This window comes from Sorex araneus, chromosome 2, assembly GCF_027595985.1.
Source record: "Sorex araneus isolate mSorAra2 chromosome 2, mSorAra2.pri, whole genome shotgun sequence".
Lineage (NCBI taxonomy): Eukaryota > Metazoa > Chordata > Mammalia > Eulipotyphla > Soricidae > Sorex > Sorex araneus.
In genome coordinates, this window is record NC_073303.1 from 317,752,341 (window position 1) to 317,771,297 (window position 18,957).

Here is an 18,957-nt window from a genome sequence, read left to right on the forward strand (position 1 = left end):
TCCACCCTGTTCCATTGGTCTGTGGCTCTGTTCTTGTTCCAGTACCATGCTGTTTTAATTGTTACGGCTTTGTAGTAGAGTTTAAGGTTAGAGAGGGTGATGCCTCCCATCGTTTTTTTCGCAAGAATTGCTTTAGCTATTCGTGAGCGTTTGTTGTTCCATATGTATTTCAGGATTGCTCGGTCCATTTCTTTGAAGAATTTCATGGGTATCCTTATGGGGATTGCATTTAATCTGTATAGTGCTTTAGGGAGTATTGCAATTTTGACAATGTTAAGTCTTCCTATCCATTAGCAGGGAATATTTTTTCATTTCTTCGTGTCTTTTTTTTACTTAATGTAGTAGGGCTTTCTAGTTTTCTTTGTAGCGATCCCTAACCTCTTTAGTTAGGCTGATTCCGAGGTACTTGATTTTCTGGGGTACAATTGTGAATGGGATTTTTTTAATGTCATTTTCCTCTATCTCGCTGTTTGCGTATAGAAAGGCCATGGATTTTTGGGTATTGATTTTATAGCCTGCAACTTTACCGTACATGTCTATTGTTTCTAGGAGTTTCTTAATGGAGGTTTTAGGATTCTTCTAGGTATAGAATCATGTCATCTGCGAATAGTGAGAACTTGATTTCTTCCTTTCCTATCTGGATACCCTTAATGTCTTTTTCCTGCCTAATTGCTATTGCAAGTACTTCCAGTACTATGTTGAACAGAAGAGATGAGAGTGGGCATCCTTGTCTTGTCCCTGATCTTAGAGGTAAGGTCCTTAGTTTTTCTCCATTGAGGAAAATTCTTTCCACGGGTTTGTGATAGATAGCTTTGACTATCTTGAGGAAGGTTCCTCCAAAACCCATTTTGGTGAGAGTTTTCATCATAAATGGATGTTGGATCTTGTCAAATGCTTCCTCTGCACTTATTGAAATGATCATATGATTTTTATTTTTACTTTTGTTGATGTGATGGATTATGTTGATTGATTTGCCTCTGTTAAACCATCCTTGCATTCCAGGAATGAATCCGACTTGGTCATGATGTATAATCTTTTTGATGAGTTGTTGGATTCTATTTGCTAGTATTTTGTTGAGGATCTTCACATCTGTGTTCATCAGGTATATTGGTCTGAAGTTTTCCTTGTTAGCAGTGGCTTTATTTGCTTTTGGTATTAGGGAGATATGTACTTCATAGAAACTGTTTGGGAGAGTACCTGTTTTTTCAATTTTCTGGAAAAGCTTGAGGAGAACTGGTAACAGGTCTTCGTTAAATGTTTGGAAGAATTCTCTGGTGACGCTATCTGGGCCTGGGCTTTTGTTTTGGGGGAGACTTTTGATAACAGTTTCAATTTCCTTGATATTAATGGGTCTGCTCAGATATTCCAAGTCTTCTTTATTCAATCTTGGGAGATTGTAGAAATCCAGGAATTTATCCATTTCTTCTAGGTTCTCTTGTCTTATGGCATACAGACTTTCAAAGTAGTCTCTGATAATCTTTTGAATTTCATCAGTTTTTGTTGTGATGTCCCCATTCTTGTTTCTGATTCGGTTTATTAGGGTTCTCTCTCTTTCTTTCTTTGTGAGTCTTGCTAGTGGTTTATCAATCTTATTTATTTTCTCGAAGAACCAGCTCTTTGTTTCATTGATCTTTCAGATTGTTTTTTGGGTTTCCATGTCGTTAATTTGTGCTCTAAGTTTTATTATTTCTTTCCTTCACTCCGGTTTGGGTTCCTTCTGCTGGTCCTTTTCTAAGATCTTGAGCTGCGAAGTCAAGCATCTATGTAGGCCCTTTCTTCCCTCCTGAGAAATGCTTGTAGGGCTATAAATTTTCCCTTTAACACAGCTTTAGCTGCGTTCCATAGGTTCTGGTAGTTTGTGTCTTCATTCTCATTTGTTTCGAGGTATCTTTTGATTTCTTCCTTGATTTCTTTTGTGACCCACTCATTGTTCAGCAATGAGTTGTTTAACTTCCAGGTGTTTGATTTGGTTCTCCGAGTCTGTGTGTGATTAACTTCTATTTTCAGCGCATCATGGTCTGAGAAGATAGTTGATACAGTTTCTATCTTCCTAATTCTATTGAGGTGTGATTTGTGAACCAGAACGTGGTCTGTTTTGGAGAATGTTCCATGTGCACTGGGAAAAAAGTGTATTCTTTCTTTTGGGGGTGTAAAGCCTTGTATAGGTCTCTTAGCCCTGTCTCCTCCATTTCTTCCTTCAGAGCCTTTGTTTCCTTGCTGAGTTTTTTTCTTGTTGATCTATCCAGAGGTGATAAGGCAGTGTTGAAGTCTCCAACTACTATCACGGTGCTAGTAATGTCCCCATTATATTCTGCTAGGAGTTGTTTTAAGTAATTAGCTGGTCGCTCATTAGGTGCACATATGTTTAGGAGTGTGATTTCTTCCTATTGTACATATCCCTTGATGAGTATAAAATAACCTTCGCTGTCCCTTCTAACCTTTTTTCAGTCTGAAATCTATGTTGTCGGATACTAGTATGACCACCCCAGCTTTTTTGAGTGAGTTGTTTGCTTGCAGGATTGTTTTCCATCCTTTGACTTTGAGTCTGTATTTGCTCTGTCTGATCAGGTGTGTTTCTTGTAGGCAGCAGAATGTTGGGTTCTGTTTCCGAATCCATTTTGCCACTCTGTCTTTTAATTGGTGTGTTTAGGCCATTGACATTGAGAGAGATTATTGTCATGTGATATTGTGTCATCTTTCTGTAGGATTTGTTGTTCTTGGAGGGTTTTTCCTTGTCTTACAGTAGCCCCTTTAGTCCTTCTTTTAAGTTTGGTTTTGAGTCTATGAAGTTTCTGAGCTGTTGTTTCTCCGTGAAGTAATGTATGGTTCCTTCCAGTTTAAGTGAGAACTTAGCCGGATAAAGTATTCTTGGTGAGGCATTCATTTCATTACGTTTTTTCACTATATTTCACCATTGTCTTTGGGCTTGGAGGGTTTCTTCTGATAGGTCTGCTGTAAATCTAAGGGGCACTCCTTTGTATGTAATGTCCTTCTTTGACCTTGCTGCTTTCAGTATTGTGTCTCTATCCATGGCATCCATCATTGTGACTATGATATGCCTTGGAGATTTTTTATTGGGGTCTCTTCTAGCTGACACCCTTGGATCTGAATGCCTGCATTCTCTAGCTCTGGAAATTTCTTAGCAATGATGTCTTTGACTGTGGTTTTTTCATTGGGATTAGTTCCCTGTGCTTCTGGTACTCCCATGATTCTTATGTTGTTCCTCTTGAGGTCATCCCCTAGGACTCTCATTCACCCTAGAGCCATTTTGAGGTCTTTTGCCATTATTTGTTTTTCCCTGTATGCTTTCTGTAGCTCATCTTCAAACTCACTGATTCTGTCTCTTCGGCTGAGGTCATTCTAATATTGAGGGCTCCTACTGAGTTTTTTATTTCATCTACGGATTCTTTTAATTGTGTGACTTTTGTTCATAGCTTTGAAATTTCTGCTTTCATTTCCTCCTGGATTATCTTGGTGGACCATTCCAATGCTGCATCCATATCCTCCCTTAATTTATTGGATGTTCATTCCATAGTTGCTTTGAGTTCCTGAGCCATTTCACAATTTCCTCTATGAATTCTTTATCTGAGAGGAGATTGTATTTCTGGGAAGTCCCTGTTGGGTTTTCTGAGATCTCTCTTCCATCTCTCCTGAGATTGGGGATTTTCGATGTTTCTTCATGTTGTTATGAGCTTTAGTGTCAGGCACTTCACTTTAGCTTGTGAGGGGCCTCAATTGAAGAAGTGGGGTAGTTTGATGATTGGCATATAGTTATAAGAAAGCCACAATGCTCATCAAAGGATTAGGTTATATAAATTGTGACATGCGTGAACAATGCATTGAGAGGGGAGAAAGAACTTCGGAGGGAGGCCACGCCCCCTTTTGAGGCCACTTCTCCTGGTGTAAGGACACGCCCCCAAAATCTAGGCAGGACTTGTGAATTAGGGCAGGGCTGAGGTTGACTGGCAGCAGCTGCAAAGTGGGGGTAGGGTCCAAAAGGGCCCAAGCCGGCAAGACACCAATTTGGGGGCAGTTTCTCCCAGGGCCGCGCGTCCCGGGGGCTTTTTTTTTTTTTTAGTGGAAGAAACTGTTTACTATCTGGAGACTTGGCTTCTTCCCACCCAGGCCTTCACTATCACATCTCACACTCAATGCTCACTATTTTCAGAGTGTTTTTATTCTCGTTCACTTCAAAATATTTCCTAATTTTCCATCTGACTCCTTTAGTTGATCCCTAACTTAAGGGATCAACTATCAGAATCCCTAACAGAATACTGATCCCTAACAGAATACTGATGCTATGGCATTTAATTTACACATTTACTGACTTTCCAGACATTGACTTCATCATTGATGTCTAATTTTATTGTGTTTAAAGAGTGCACTTTCTGATTTGAATCCTTTCATATCATTTAAGACTATCAGATGATCGAGAATATTTTCTTATTTTGACAAATATCTAATGTCACTTGGAAAATAAAACATACATCCCACTGTTTTTGGAGTTTCATGTTCTCTTGGTTGTGATTAGAAGAATGATAAACCTCAAAGAAGGAAATATTTGTCTTTACCATTCCCTCACCTAGTTTGCAAATTGACAAAAGTCTCTGTACTTTATTTGCCCTGAAAATATCTTCAGTATGGTCCACACTGTACTGTAATATCTGAATAATTTCAACAGTTAAACATAGGAAAGAATTCCCCAACAAAATTCTAGCTAATAAATAAGCCCGAAGGATGGGACTGCGGGGATTCTGTGTGAAGTATGCAATCCCTAAAAATAAGAGGGTAACATGGAGATTGAATTTACAGAAGGGCTTCAGTCTTGTTATAATGTCTGGAATTGACATTTTTTCAGGAGGTGGGGTTGGGTTATCGTGGAATCATAAAGGAGAGTTATGTTGGTTGGTAACTGAGGTGGGACCTGGTCAAATTTTTCTAAAGCACTGTGACAGGAGTTAGAGAGGCTGTCAGAGGCTGACACTGCATGGATGCCTGCATTCCTGATTTGAAAGTTAGGAAACAGCAAGACCGCTTGTGACAAAGACAGTTTGGTTGTGTTCAGTGGCTTTAGACGCATCCCTCTAGTCATCTTTTTGGCATTCAACAAGATGACAGGATTATTAGGTCAAACTAAATTGATTCAAACGGGCACTGGGTTTCCCCTTTGTTTTTAAAAACATCAGCCTTCTGTTTATTCTCATGCAAAGAGATCAAATAAACACTAACTAAGGAATAGACCAAAGAGATAACTCAATGAACATAAGTGCATACTTTGCATGCAGGAGGCTCAGTTTCATGTCCTTCACCAGTACTGCCTGGCCCCCTAAGAACTGCTGAACTCCATGAACACAAAGTTGGGAATAGCCCCTGAGCAGATGGGAAATCATTATGGACCACTTCTCATAAAAATATCCAGAATTAATCTGGAAGAAACTGTTTAGCAGTTTAGAATTTTCCCAGTTATTTTTCATCTTTTTATTTTTATTTTGATAACTCAATAAACTTGAAGTATCTCTAACCATGTAGTCTGAGATGACAAGTATTTGCATCTGCGTTTTGGTGGTGATAACAACATCTCATAGTCACCATTGTTATTGGCATATATAGACCCTTCAATTTTACTCTTAGCCACTAAGAGCCTAGAAAGTGATTTCTCCACTTCAGAAAACAGTTGTCTTCAATTACTCCTAGAACTCAAAATGTGGTGTATGGAACTAATCCTCTAATCTCTTAATTAAAGTAAAATAAAATTTGTAAATAAATAAATTTTATAAAATTCCAAAGAAAAATTATATTATGAAAGAAGTAATCAACCTTTTACTATTCTCTTAATTATAGTCTGTGCATAACATATACATATAGCCAACAAATATAGGAGACATATGCATATATATATAATATATCTACACAAGAAAAGAACAGAAAATGGATAAGGGACTGACAATCTGGGAACAGATGGCAAGAGAAGATCATGATAAAGCCAAGAAAAGTAATATAAGAATTATTGGATTCCCAGAGGGACAGGAAGAAAACTCTGTTGAAGAAGAAACTGTCAAAGATATCATTGCTACGATGTTCCCAGAGCAGAAGACAACATGCAACGACATTCAGGAGGCCCAAAGGGTACCAGGTAGAAGAAATACAAATAAAAATACCCTCAAACACATTCTGATCAAAATGACCAAAACCTTAGATAGAGACAAAATCCTGAAAGCAGCAAGATCAAAGAAAGAAATTGCCTTTAAAGGAGCATCCTTAAGATTCACAGCCAACTTCTCTGATGAAATCCTCATGGCCTGAAAACAGTGGTGGGATATAGTGAAAAAAACTCAATGAAATAAATGCCTCACCAAAAATACTTTACCCATCTAGACTCTCATTCATAACAGAAGGAACAACATACAATTTCACAGATAAACAACAGCTCAGGAACTTCATAGACTCAAAACCACGGTTACAAGAACAACTGAATGGGCTACATTAAGACAAAACAGGATGCTCAAATGCACCAAATTTCAGCAGAAAAATGAGACAAAACCCCATAACATTAATCTCTCTCAACGTCAATGGGCTAAACACACCAATTAAAAGACACAGAGTGGCAGGATGGATTAGAAAATTGAACCCAGCATTCTGCTGCCTGCAAGAAACACATCTCAACAGTCAGAGCAAACACAGGCTGAAAAGCAAAGGCTGGAAAACAATCCTACAGGTGAACAACTCCCATAAAAAAGCTGGGGTAACCATCCTGGTATCAGACCACATTGATTTCAGACTGAAGAAGGTCACAAGAGACAGTGAAGTTCATTGCTTATTGATCAAGGGTTCTGTACAACAGGAAAAACGTACAATACTAAATATATATGCACCTAATGAGGGACCAGCAAAGTACTTAAAACAACCTCTCATAGAGCAAAGAAAGACATCGATAGCAACACAATACTAGTGGGAGACTTCAACAGCGCTTTATCACCTCTTGATAGATCAATCAGACTCAAACTTATCAAGGACATACTGCATCTGAGGGAAGAAATGGAAGAAAGGGACTTAGTAGATATATACAGGACACTCCATCCTCAAAAAGCTGAATATACATTCTTCTGAAGTGTGCATGGAACATTCTCCAAGATAGAATACATGCTGAGCCACAAAACATACCTCCATAAAATTAGGAAGATAGAGATTGTATTAACAATCTTCTCAGACCGTGATGCGCTGAAATTATAAATAAATCACACACACACAGAAAACGAAATCAAAGACCTGGAAATTAAACAGCTCGCTATTAGACAACAGGTGGCTTAGAAAGGAAATCAAAGAGGAAATCAAAAGATTCCCAGAAATGAACGAAAATGAGGACATGAGTTACCAAAACTTATGGGACACAGCAAAAGCTGTTTTAGGGGGAAAGTTTATAGCTCTACAAGCATTCCTCAGGAAGGAGGAGCGGGCCCACATAAGTAACCTAACCTCACAGCTTAAGAGCTTGGAGAATGACCAACAAAAGGAGCCCACTCCGAACCGGAGGAAGAAAATAATAAAACTCAGAGCAGAAATTAATGAGATGGAAATCCAAAGAACAATCCGAAAGATCAGTGAAACCAAGAGTTGGTTCTTTGAGAAAATAAACAATACCGATAAACCTCTAGCAAGACTCACAGAAAAAGGGAGAGACATGGATAGGGAGAATCAATATTGTCAAAATGGCAATACTCCCCAAAGCATTATACGGATTCAATGCGATCCCTATAAGGATATCCATGACATTCTTCAAAGAAACGGATCAAGCAATCTAAAATTCATATGGAACAACAAATGTCCACGGATAGCTAAAATAATTCTTGGGAAAAAGACGATGGGAGGCATCACCCTTCCCAACCTCAAACTTTACTACAAAGCAGTAACAATTAAAACAGCATGTTACTGGAACAAAGGCAGAGCCGAAGACCAATGGAACAGGGTGGAATATCCCTACACACAACCCCAAATGTATGATCATCTAATCTTTGATAAGGGAGCAAGAGCTGTGAAGTGGAGCAAGGAAAGCCTCTTTAACAAATGGTGCTGGCACAACTGGACAACCACATGCAAAAAAATGGGCTTAGACCTCGACCTGACACCATGCACAAAAGTCAGATCAAAATGGATTAAAGACCTCAACATCAGACCACAAACCATAAGGTACATTGAAGATAAGGTCGACAAAACCCTCCACGATATTGAAGATAAAGGTTTCTTCAAAGATGACACAGAACTAAGCAATCTAGTGGAAACAGAGATCAACAAATGGGACTACATTAAACTAAAAAGCTTCTGTAACGCTAAAGATACAGTGACCAAAATACAAAGACTATTTACAGAATGGGAAAGGATATTTACACAATACCCATCAGATAAGGGGTTGATATCCATGGTATATAAAGCACTGGTTGAACTCTACAAGAAGAAAACATCCAACCTCATCAGAAAATGGGGTGAAGAAATGAACAGAAACTTTACCAAGGAAGAGATACGAATGGCCAAAAGGCACATGAAAAAGTGCTCTATATCACTAATAATCAGAGAGATGCAGATCAAAACAACCATGAGATACGACCTCACACCACAGCGACTGGCACACATCCAAAAGAACAAAAGCAACCACTGTTGGAGAGGATGTGGGGAGAAAGGGACCCTTCTACACTGCTGGTGGGAATGCCGACTAGTTCAGCCCTTTTGGAAAACAATGTGGACAATTCTCAAAAAACTAGAGGTTGAGCTTCCATTTGACCCAGCAATACCACTGCTGGGAACATATCCCAGAGGAGCAAAAAAGTATAGTCGAAATGACATCCGCACTTATATGTTCATCGCAGCACTGTTTACAATAGCCAGAATCTGGAAAAAAACTGAGTGCCCTAGAACAGATAACTGGCTGAAGAAACTTTGGTACATCTATACAATGGAATACTATGCAGCTGTTAGGAAAAATGAGGTCATGAAGTTTGCATATAAGTGGATCAGCATGGAAAGTATCATGCTAAGTGAAATAAGTCAGAAAGAGAGAGACAGACATAGAAATATTGCGCTCATCTGTGGAATATAGAATAATAGAATAGGAGTCTAACACCCAAAATAGTAGAAATAAGTACCAGGAGGCTGTCTCCATGGCTTGGAGGCTTGTCTCTCATTCTGGGCAACTCAGAGAAGGAAACACCAAGAAAAATGTGGTCGGAGGTCATGCGGGGGAAGGGTGACGCGTGCCGAATATAGACTAGAAACTGAACACAATGGCCACTCAACACCTTTATTGCAAACCACAACACCTCATCAGAGAGAGAGAATAAAAGGGAATACTCCACCATAGTGGCAGTGTGGGGTAGGGGGAGACGGGACTGGGAAGAGTGGGAGGGATGCTGGGTTTACTGGTGGTGGAGAATGGGCACTGGTGAAGGAATGGGTTCTCGAACTTTGTATGGGGGAAACATGAGCACAAAAATGTATAAACCTGCAACTGTACCCTCACATTGATTCACTAATAAAAAAAAAATTTTAAAAAAAGAAAAGAAAAAAAAGGGAGAGAGAAAACCCTAATAAACCAAATCGGAAATGAAAAGGGGGACATTACAACAGAAACTACAGAAATTCAAAGGATCCTTAGAGATTACTTTGAGAATCTTTATGCCACGATACACGAAAACCTCAAGGAAATGGATAAATTCCTAGAGTCTTATAGCCTCCCAAGGCTGAACCAAGAAGAAGTTAAATACCTGAACAGACCTATCACCATCAAGGAAATTGAAACGGTAAGAAAAAGTTTCCCTAAGCACAAAAGTCCTGGCCCAGATGGATTTACTAGTGAATTCTTCTAAACCTTTAAAGAGGACTTACTCCCAATCCTCTTTAAGGTTTTCCAGGAAATTGAAGTATCCAAAACACTTCCAAACAGTTTCTATGAAGCAAATAACACCAAAAGCAAAGATACCACAAAGAAAGAGAATTACAGACTGATAACCCTGATGAACACAGACGCAAATATCCTCAATAAAGTATTAGCAAATAGAATCCAACGACTCATCAAAATGATAATATACCATGACCAAGTAGAATTTATCCCAGGGATGCAAGGATGGCTTAACATTTGCAAGTCAATCAACATAATTTGTCATATCAGTAAAAGAATAGAAACCATATGATCATATCAATAGATGCAGAGAAAGCATTTGACAAGATACAGCACCCGTTTATGATGAAAACTCTCAGCAGAATGGGCATCAAAGGAACTTTCCTCAATATAGTTAAAGCCATCTACCACAAGCCCAGAGAAAGTATCATTCTCAATGGGAAAAAACTGAAAGCCTTCCCTCTAAGATCGGGCACAAGACAAGGTTGCCTGCTTTCGCCACTATTCAATATAGTAATGGAAGCCCTGGCCATAGCAGTTAGACAAGAAAAAGATATCAAGGGCATACAGATAGGAAAGGAAGAGATCAAGTTATCACTATTTGCAGATGATATGATACTATACTTGGAAAACCCTAAAGACTCTACAGAAAAGCTATTAGAAACAATAGGTCTATATAGTGTTGGAGTATAGCTCTAAACATTTTAGGATAACATTGGTTTGTACTTCCCCCGTTGCCACAGGGAGCGTAGGTTTAAGCACTCTGGAGACACTTCCTTTCTGGAGACCCTCCATTCTCCTCTATTTATCTGTAAACTCTTCTCTGTGCTCTCCTCCCCAACCAGTTAATCACCTTTTCTCCTAATTAGATTCTGTTAACTTGTAAGATCAGATCCTTCTAGGACACTGAACTTGTATTGTAAGTTAATTATTGCTTTTCTTTCTTTTGCACACTTTACCTTAAAGCAATGTTCTTTTGTATGGATACAGGAAGACAGTTAATATTATGTTCTTGAAATTTGTAAGTTGATTAGTCTGAATAATATTTACTCCTGGGCATCTGCTTTCTCGACTCCGTTGCCCTTAGTTCCTAGCACCCCAAAAGCAGGGTCCTGACGAGGGACTGAAAGGACCCAGGGTAGGCTGTGAGCTACCCTGGCATCGAAATGGGCCAGGCCAAAGCACCACAATACTCAACTATAAGTTTAGAGCATGATCATAGACAAATGCTGTCATGATCCAAAGGTAATGATGAGATTAGTACCCTGCTGGGGTTAAGAAGATTAATCTGGCCTGAGGACTATGGTCTAGAATGTATAGTGAGATGTCCTCAGAAAGAACCAAACTTTTATTTTATATCTCTTACTGTGCTCATATAGAAAGACATTGCTAGAAATATTAGAAGTAGATTTACTACAACTATTTGAGTGGATTACTAGCTGAAGAAAGAAGAAAGCGACACACCCTTGTTTGGATCCCACCCTTGAGAGGATCTCCTAGTAATATGGATTAATCTCCTAAAATGAGATTTTGTCCTTGAGAAGTGGTTTTACCGCTCTTTGTTGATTTTTTTTTTTATGTTCTGACCCACCTTTGTGTTACCACCCTATGTGATTGCTATATAAACTAAGACTGTAAGGTCTGAGGGGGTTGAGAGACAGAAGAAGAAGGGGAATGGAGATTGGAATAAACTGCAATTGATACCGACCAGCCTGGCATTTGTTCTTTCATTCGCCTGCCCATCTCCATCAGCCTCCCCAGGGTGGGGGAAGTGATGTGAGACGGCCTAACGTGGGCAACACAAGAGATAGAGCACCACTGCCCTTTTGTGAATACAAAATATAGTAAAGTGGCAGGCTACAAAACCAACACCCAAAAGCCCATGGCTTTCTTATATATAAATAATGAAAGAGAAGAGAGAGATATTTAAAAAAATCCCGTTCACAATAATACCTCAGAAAATAAAGTACCTTGGAATCAACTTAACCAAAGAGGTGGAGGACCAATACAAGGAAAATTACAAAACACTACTACAAGAAATAAAAGAGGACACTAGGAAATGGAGACACATCCCCATTCATGGATCATGGATAGGGAGAATTAACATTATCAAAATGGCAATATTGCCCAAAGCACTATACAAATTTAATGCGGTCCCGAACAGGACACCAATGACAATTTTCAAAGAAATAGACAAAACGCTCCTGAAATTCATATGGAACAATAAACCTCCACGAAGAGCTAAAGCAGTCCTTGGGAAAAAGAAGATGGGTGGCGTCACCTTCTCCAACTTCAAACTCTACTACAAAGCATTAGTAACTAAAACAGCATGGTATTGGGCTAAAAACAGACCTCAGACCAATGGAACAGACTTGAATATCCTGTCACAGACCCCCAAATATATGGCCACTTAATCTTTAACAAAGGAGTAAGAAATGTGAAGTGGAACAAGGAAATCCTCTTCAAGAAGTGGTTCTGGGAAAACTGGATAGCTACCTGCAAAAAAATGAACTCTGATCTCTGTCTAATGCCAGGCAAAAAAGTTAGATCAAACTGGGTTAAAGACCTTAATATCAAACATGAATCTATAACCTACACAGAGGAAAGTGTAGGCAGAACTCTCCATGACATTGAAGCTAAAAGCATCTTTAAGGTTGAAACAGCACTGACCACTCAAGTGGAAGCAAACATAAACAAATGGGACTACATCAAACTAAGAAACCTCTGTACTTCAAAAGAAACAGTGACCAAAATACAGAAAGAGCCACAGAATCGGAAAGAATATTTACCCAATACCCATCTGATAAGGGATTAATATCTAGGATATACAAGACACTAGTAGAATTGTATAAGAAAAAAACCTTCAACCCCATCAAAAAATGGTGAGAAGAAATGAACAGAAGTTTCCTCAAAAAAGAAATACAAATGGCTAAAAGGCACATGAAAACATGCTCCACATCGCTAGTCATTAGGGAGACGCAAATCAAACAACAACGAGATATCATCTCACACCACAGAGACTGGCACACATTCAAAAGAATAAAAGCAACCAGTACTGGCATGGATGTGGGGGAAAAGGGACACTCTTTCACTGTGTGTGGGAATACTGACTGGTCCAGCGTTTCTGGAAAACAATATGGACAGACCTTCAAAAACTAGAAATCGAGCTTTTATATGACCCCGCAATACCACTTTTGGGAATATATCCCGAGGATGCAAAACAGCACAGTAGAAATGGCATCTGTACCTATATATTCATTACAGCACTATTCATAATAGCCAAAATATGGAAACAACCCGAGTGCCCTAAAACAGATGACTGGTTAAAGAAACTTTGGTACATCTATACAATGGAATACTATGCAGCTGTTAGCAGAAAGTCATGAAATTTGCTTATAAATGGATAAATATGGAAAGTATCATGCTAGGTGAAATGAGCCAGAAAGAGAGGGACAGACATAAAAAGAATATACAGAATATATTCTATATTCCACTCACTTGTGGAATATAGAATAACATCACATGAGGCTGACACCCAAGGATAGTAGATATGAGGGCCAGCAGAATTTCCCCATAGCTGAATGACTGCTTTATGAGCGGAGGGGAGAAGGCAGATGGAATAGAGAAGGGATTACTGAGAAAACGATGGCTGGAGGAATCAGTTGGGATGGGAGATGCATGCTGAAAGTAGATAATAGACCAAACATGATGACCTCTCAGTGTCTGTGTTGCAAGCCATGAGGACCAAAAGTAGAGAGAGAGTATAGTATGGGGAATATTGTCTGCCATGGAGGCAGGGGGAGGGTAGGAAAGGGAGGGATATACCAGGGATATCGGTGGTGGGGAATGTGCACTGGTGGAGGGATGGGTGTTTAATCATTGTATGATTGTAACCCAAACATGAAAGCTTGTAACTATCTCACGGTAATTCAGTAAAATTAAAAATATATGCATATATATCCACACATGAACATAGAAATACACATGCACTCATACAAATTCACTGCCAATATCTAAGCTGATACAGAGTACTCAGTACTCTATTAGCAAGTAGATAAGTCATTATATCCCTTTTTTGAAGTATATGCTGACTTGCTTACTTGGTAAATTAGGTGAATTATGTAAGTTAGTAACTTACTTGGTTATTTATGTCTCAGCTAGACACTGATGCTGACAATGATGACATGAAAAGAAAAGAAAAACTGGACAATCCCTACTATCTTCTCCACTGATCCTTCCTTCCTTATTCATCTGTTGGCTTAATGAATGTGCCAAGAAGTAGAATAAGAGCAGTAGCTTTTACAGCACCTTCATTGCTTTGGACTTCAGAAAATGTACATACATTTGAGCTACAAGTTTAAAATTGTATCTTTTTTGGTGATTCTCATGTGAATTAAATTATCTAATATTTGCATTTGAAATTGGCATTGCACAATGAAAAGATGAATGGTAAAGTTCATTTCAAAGTTTTAAAATGTTTATTTAGTAAAAGGCAGATAAAAATCAGTATGAGTAGTAGGAAGACCAACAGCAAAGAAAAGGAAACATGCTTTAAAATAAAAGCAACTGCAATGGGGGAGGGGGTGTTGAGGCACTCCCAGTGGTACTCAGGTATCTATCCTGGTGGCCATGGACCCATATGTGAGGATAGAGATCAAACTTAGGTTGAATGTGTATGGCAAGCACATTACCCTCTGTACTACCTCTCCAACTTCTACTTTGTTAACTTACTGGGATTCTTGCATAATTCAACAGGGGTGGGTTTTCAAGATGGAGAAATCTGGTTTAATGCTGAAGAGGCATGTGATGTTCCAATGATTAACTGAAAATATTAAAATAATATATAGAGGCGCTATCTTGCCACATTCAACAGAGAAGAAGCCAGGCGTTCTGGTGAGCAACGTGGCCGGAGAATGCTCCGGCCCCGAAACCGGGCCAGCAACACCGGATCCAGACGGGGAGGTGCAGCCACTACACCTTCTCCAGATGGAGCCCTGGCGACACTGAGCAGCAACTAACATGGCTCCGGGATGTGGATCTGGGACACATCCGAAACCGCATGGTCGCTGACGCGGCCACGCGACCTTTTCTAAAAACTGAAAACATACAATCTTTTAATGGAAAACTAATTATCAAATGCTTCCTTAGTAGGGCTGTCTTTCTTGGGGGGAAACTCCAACAACAATAGTGAGTTTTGTGTTGAAATATGGAACGTAATCAAGGTAAAGAGAAAATGAAGTGAAATTCATCAGTTGGGGGTGGGGGGCAGGGAGTATACTGGGGATTTTGGTGGTGGAATATGGGCAATGGTGAAGGGATGGTGTTTGAATATTGTATAACTGACACATTAACCTGAGAACTTTGTAACTTTCCACCTGGTGATAAAATAAAAATTAAAAAAAAATAATATATAGAAAGAAGTAAACATTTCATAAGTTACCTGAATATGAGAAATTTATTAAATCATACAAGATTTCACCAGGAATATGGAAGGAATCTTTTTCATCACCATTTGTGTTGTTAGCCCCAGCCCCTTTTGCAAATACTTTATCTTTGTTTCAAAGAATGAAGTAAGGTAAAAATGGGAGTGCAAAACTTATCACAAAATTGTTGTGATAGTCTCTCATCTGAGATTCCATTCTGTTTGTTTGTTTTACAAAAGTCAGGAAGCCCTCAAAGAGGTAAGTGTGATTCTAAGCAAATATGTGCTTGGGAAAACTTTGACTGACCAGAATGTCTAGACCCTCTGGACAGCTATGTCACGATGCAGCCATGAAGCTAACCTTGGTAATAATAAAATATGTTGCTTTCATTTGAAATTGCTAAAAATTAGCAAGTCTTTTTGTTGTGAAGGCATGCATAGGAAGCAAAAAGCTCTCTCCTGAAATAGTCTAAATAAAGCCTGAAATCTGGATCAATATATCTTTCCTTATGAATCTGCAGATATTTGAGAATATCTTGAATATTTGCAATTCAAGGATATTCAGGGATAACTTGAATATCTCAGAAAGTATCCCTGAATAATATCTGTTATAAAGCAAGTTTTCTAGGTGTCAATAGTCTGAAAACCAAAACAATGCCCAACATCAGTCAATATGAGAGCTTCTAAGTATTAAAGAAAATGCAAATAGAAATAGAAAACAAGAACAGCAATGCAAAATTGGTTGGAGTATTAATGCCCACTCTAAACAATGGACCAATCATCTAGCCTGGCTAGATTATTATCATATGAGCCAAATAACATCCCATCTAGCAGCATAGAATGTTTATTATTTTCTTTTGTTTTTTGTGGGGGCACACCTGGAGGTGCTCAGGTCTTACTTCTGACTCTAGATTCAGATATCACTCCTATTGGTGATAAGGGGACCATATGAAGTGCTAAAGAAAGAACTCACAATTGCCTGGGTGCAAGGCAATTGTTTCTACTTCTGTCCCTTTTATCCTAAATAAATGCAAGCTACTAATAGCTCTGGGAGTTTCCCCAGGATATTTTCAGAGGCACAGACACCTGCATGCTTAGAGCAACCTGGCCCTTCCTACACTTTTCTGTTCCTGTTGCTCTGTTACCATGTCTAGTTCTTGGTGCTGACAGTTATTCTGCTGCTAGGACCTCATTTCAAAGCTGTATCATCGAACAGTGTGTTTTGAGTCTGATGTTTCTTGAACATGCTGGTGCCACCAGAGTCCCCAGAGGTCTGGTCCTAGTCATAGACAACATGACATATTACAAGGGTCAAAATTCCCACCCTATACAATTACTTGTCCTTGTTCTTATTTTTGCTTCTGCACTAAAAATCAACTTCTTCTAGAATGTTTCTTCATAACTTACAATATTTTACCCTTGCCAGCTTTGGTCTATTCACATGTTCTTATTCTTGAAGGCAAACAAAGTTTATACAGAGCCTGGAACCCTCTAAACACATATATTTACACCGGCAAGAATACAAAACCTAACCCCTTTTCTTCATGCTGATTATGGGTCATTGGCTCACACACACACATACACACACAGAGTTATTTTGAAAACGATGCCATAGATTGGCACCACAGGTCACTAATGTTCAAAACCACTAATTAAAAAATTATAAAAGGAATTATGGTCATTGAATTGGTTGACTACCTTTTTGAACTATGCTGGATAAGATTTTTAAAATGCAGGGAGGGTAGTATGAAAGGGATCATAGAGTGCTGCTAACTTCATATTTGGTTTTTAGAATAAAATCAGAATTGAATGAAATTGAGCAACTATAAAATTATAGTTTTATTTGCAGTCTAGTGTTTTGGAACCTTCTGACTTGAAGTAAGACAAGTTCTCAAAGGCAAAATGATTTCTGAAGAGTACCTGCTTCAACCCAGGTGAAAAAATTCTCTTTAGTCAGAACTCTAACTCTGAGGATATATATTAGGAAGTGACTAACATTTCCAGGAAACACTTGCAAGTCTAGCATCTTACCCACTGTACTATTGCTCCAGTTTCCAAAGGTTTTTGTTTGTGCCTAAAAACCTTACCGCTCCAAATGTGCCTCCACACTTAGGACTGCAAGATCGTTGGAAATAGAATATTGAATACCCTGAAGTCATTGGATCAGAACTGGCGTTTTTACAAGTTTCTCAGAAGTGCCTAATACTTCTTTAAATTCAGGAAGCCTGGCTCTGAACCAGCTGCCCCCATAGAGCATGCTTTTCCATGCATGTTACTCTCCCTCCTCTCCACTTCAGGGCAGCTATGGGGACTCTGGGCTTTCCAGACACATCATCTCACTCTCAGTGGAGCTGATTGCACACCAGGAAGGGGAGATCTGGAAGGAAACGAAGGAGCAAAGGAGAGAAGAGTGCCCATAAAGTACCCCACACTCTGGTTCTGAAACAGTGTCAGATGCTGCTCCTGGATCAAATGCTGACAGCAAGGGAGTACAGACCCATGGCCAGGGTCTGTAATGAAGCTGGTGACATCTGACACAAAAATGGCCAACATGAAGCTCAGGAACATGCAGGATTCAGTCACATCCTGGGTGCATGGGAAAATGTCCTACTCTCCTGCAACATACAGGGAGGCAGGTCAGCCCTGCGGTTGCAGTGGTATGTTTAACTGTACACTGAGGGAAGTCCAGATGGCAGTTTGAGGTTTGTCATGAGGTGGGACATTTATACCACAAAAAATGGCCAAAGTCAGGGGCCAGAGCGATAGCACAGCGGGTAGGGCGTTTGCCTTGCACGCGGCCGACCCGGGTTCGATCCCCGGCATCCCATATGGTCCCCCAAGCACCGCCAGGAGTAGTTCCTGAGTACAAAGCCAGGAGTAACCCCTGAGCATCGCTGGGTGTGACCCAAAAAGCAAAAAAAAAAAAAAAATGGCCAAAGTCAGAAACCAGGAATCATCCTCCCTTACTCACTTTCTTCTTTTATCCTCATTGAAAGGTATTTTCTCCTTTTATAAATTGATATCATGTGATTCACAAGACTATATGTTTTGGGGAGAAAATTTCACACATTGACAAATATGTGTTAGCATACCATGCAAAGTGCCTTCTCCACAGATCACGGGATGCCTTCTCCCTTCCACTCTACTCCCTGCCCAGCCCCATTTGGAATTATTCCAAAAAGTGTGTGTTTGTGTGTGTCTGTGTGTCTGTGTGTGTGTACATGCTCTTCACTTGTAGTTGGGAACTAGGGGGTTTGTATATGTCAAAGACCATAGGTATTAGAATCACTTGATTAGAATCAATATCTATCAGTATATTCTTGAACATTCATGACACCCCAAGTAGAAAGATGGCATTCAGTATCTGAAAAGGTTCTCCTTTAGTCAAGGAAATTTTAAAATGTGTGTATAGTGGAAGCGGTACAAATAGATTTTTCTTGGAACTTAAAACTTGGTCAACCATCATGCCACTTGAAAATACACTAAGCAGAGAACCGGAGCAGTAGTATGGCAGGGAGGACATTTGCCTTGCATGCAGCCAACCCAGGTTCAATCCCCGGCATCCCATATGATCCCCCAAGCACCGCCAGGAGTAATTCCTGAGTGCAGAGCCAGGAGTAACCCCTGAGCATCAGTGGATGTGACCCAA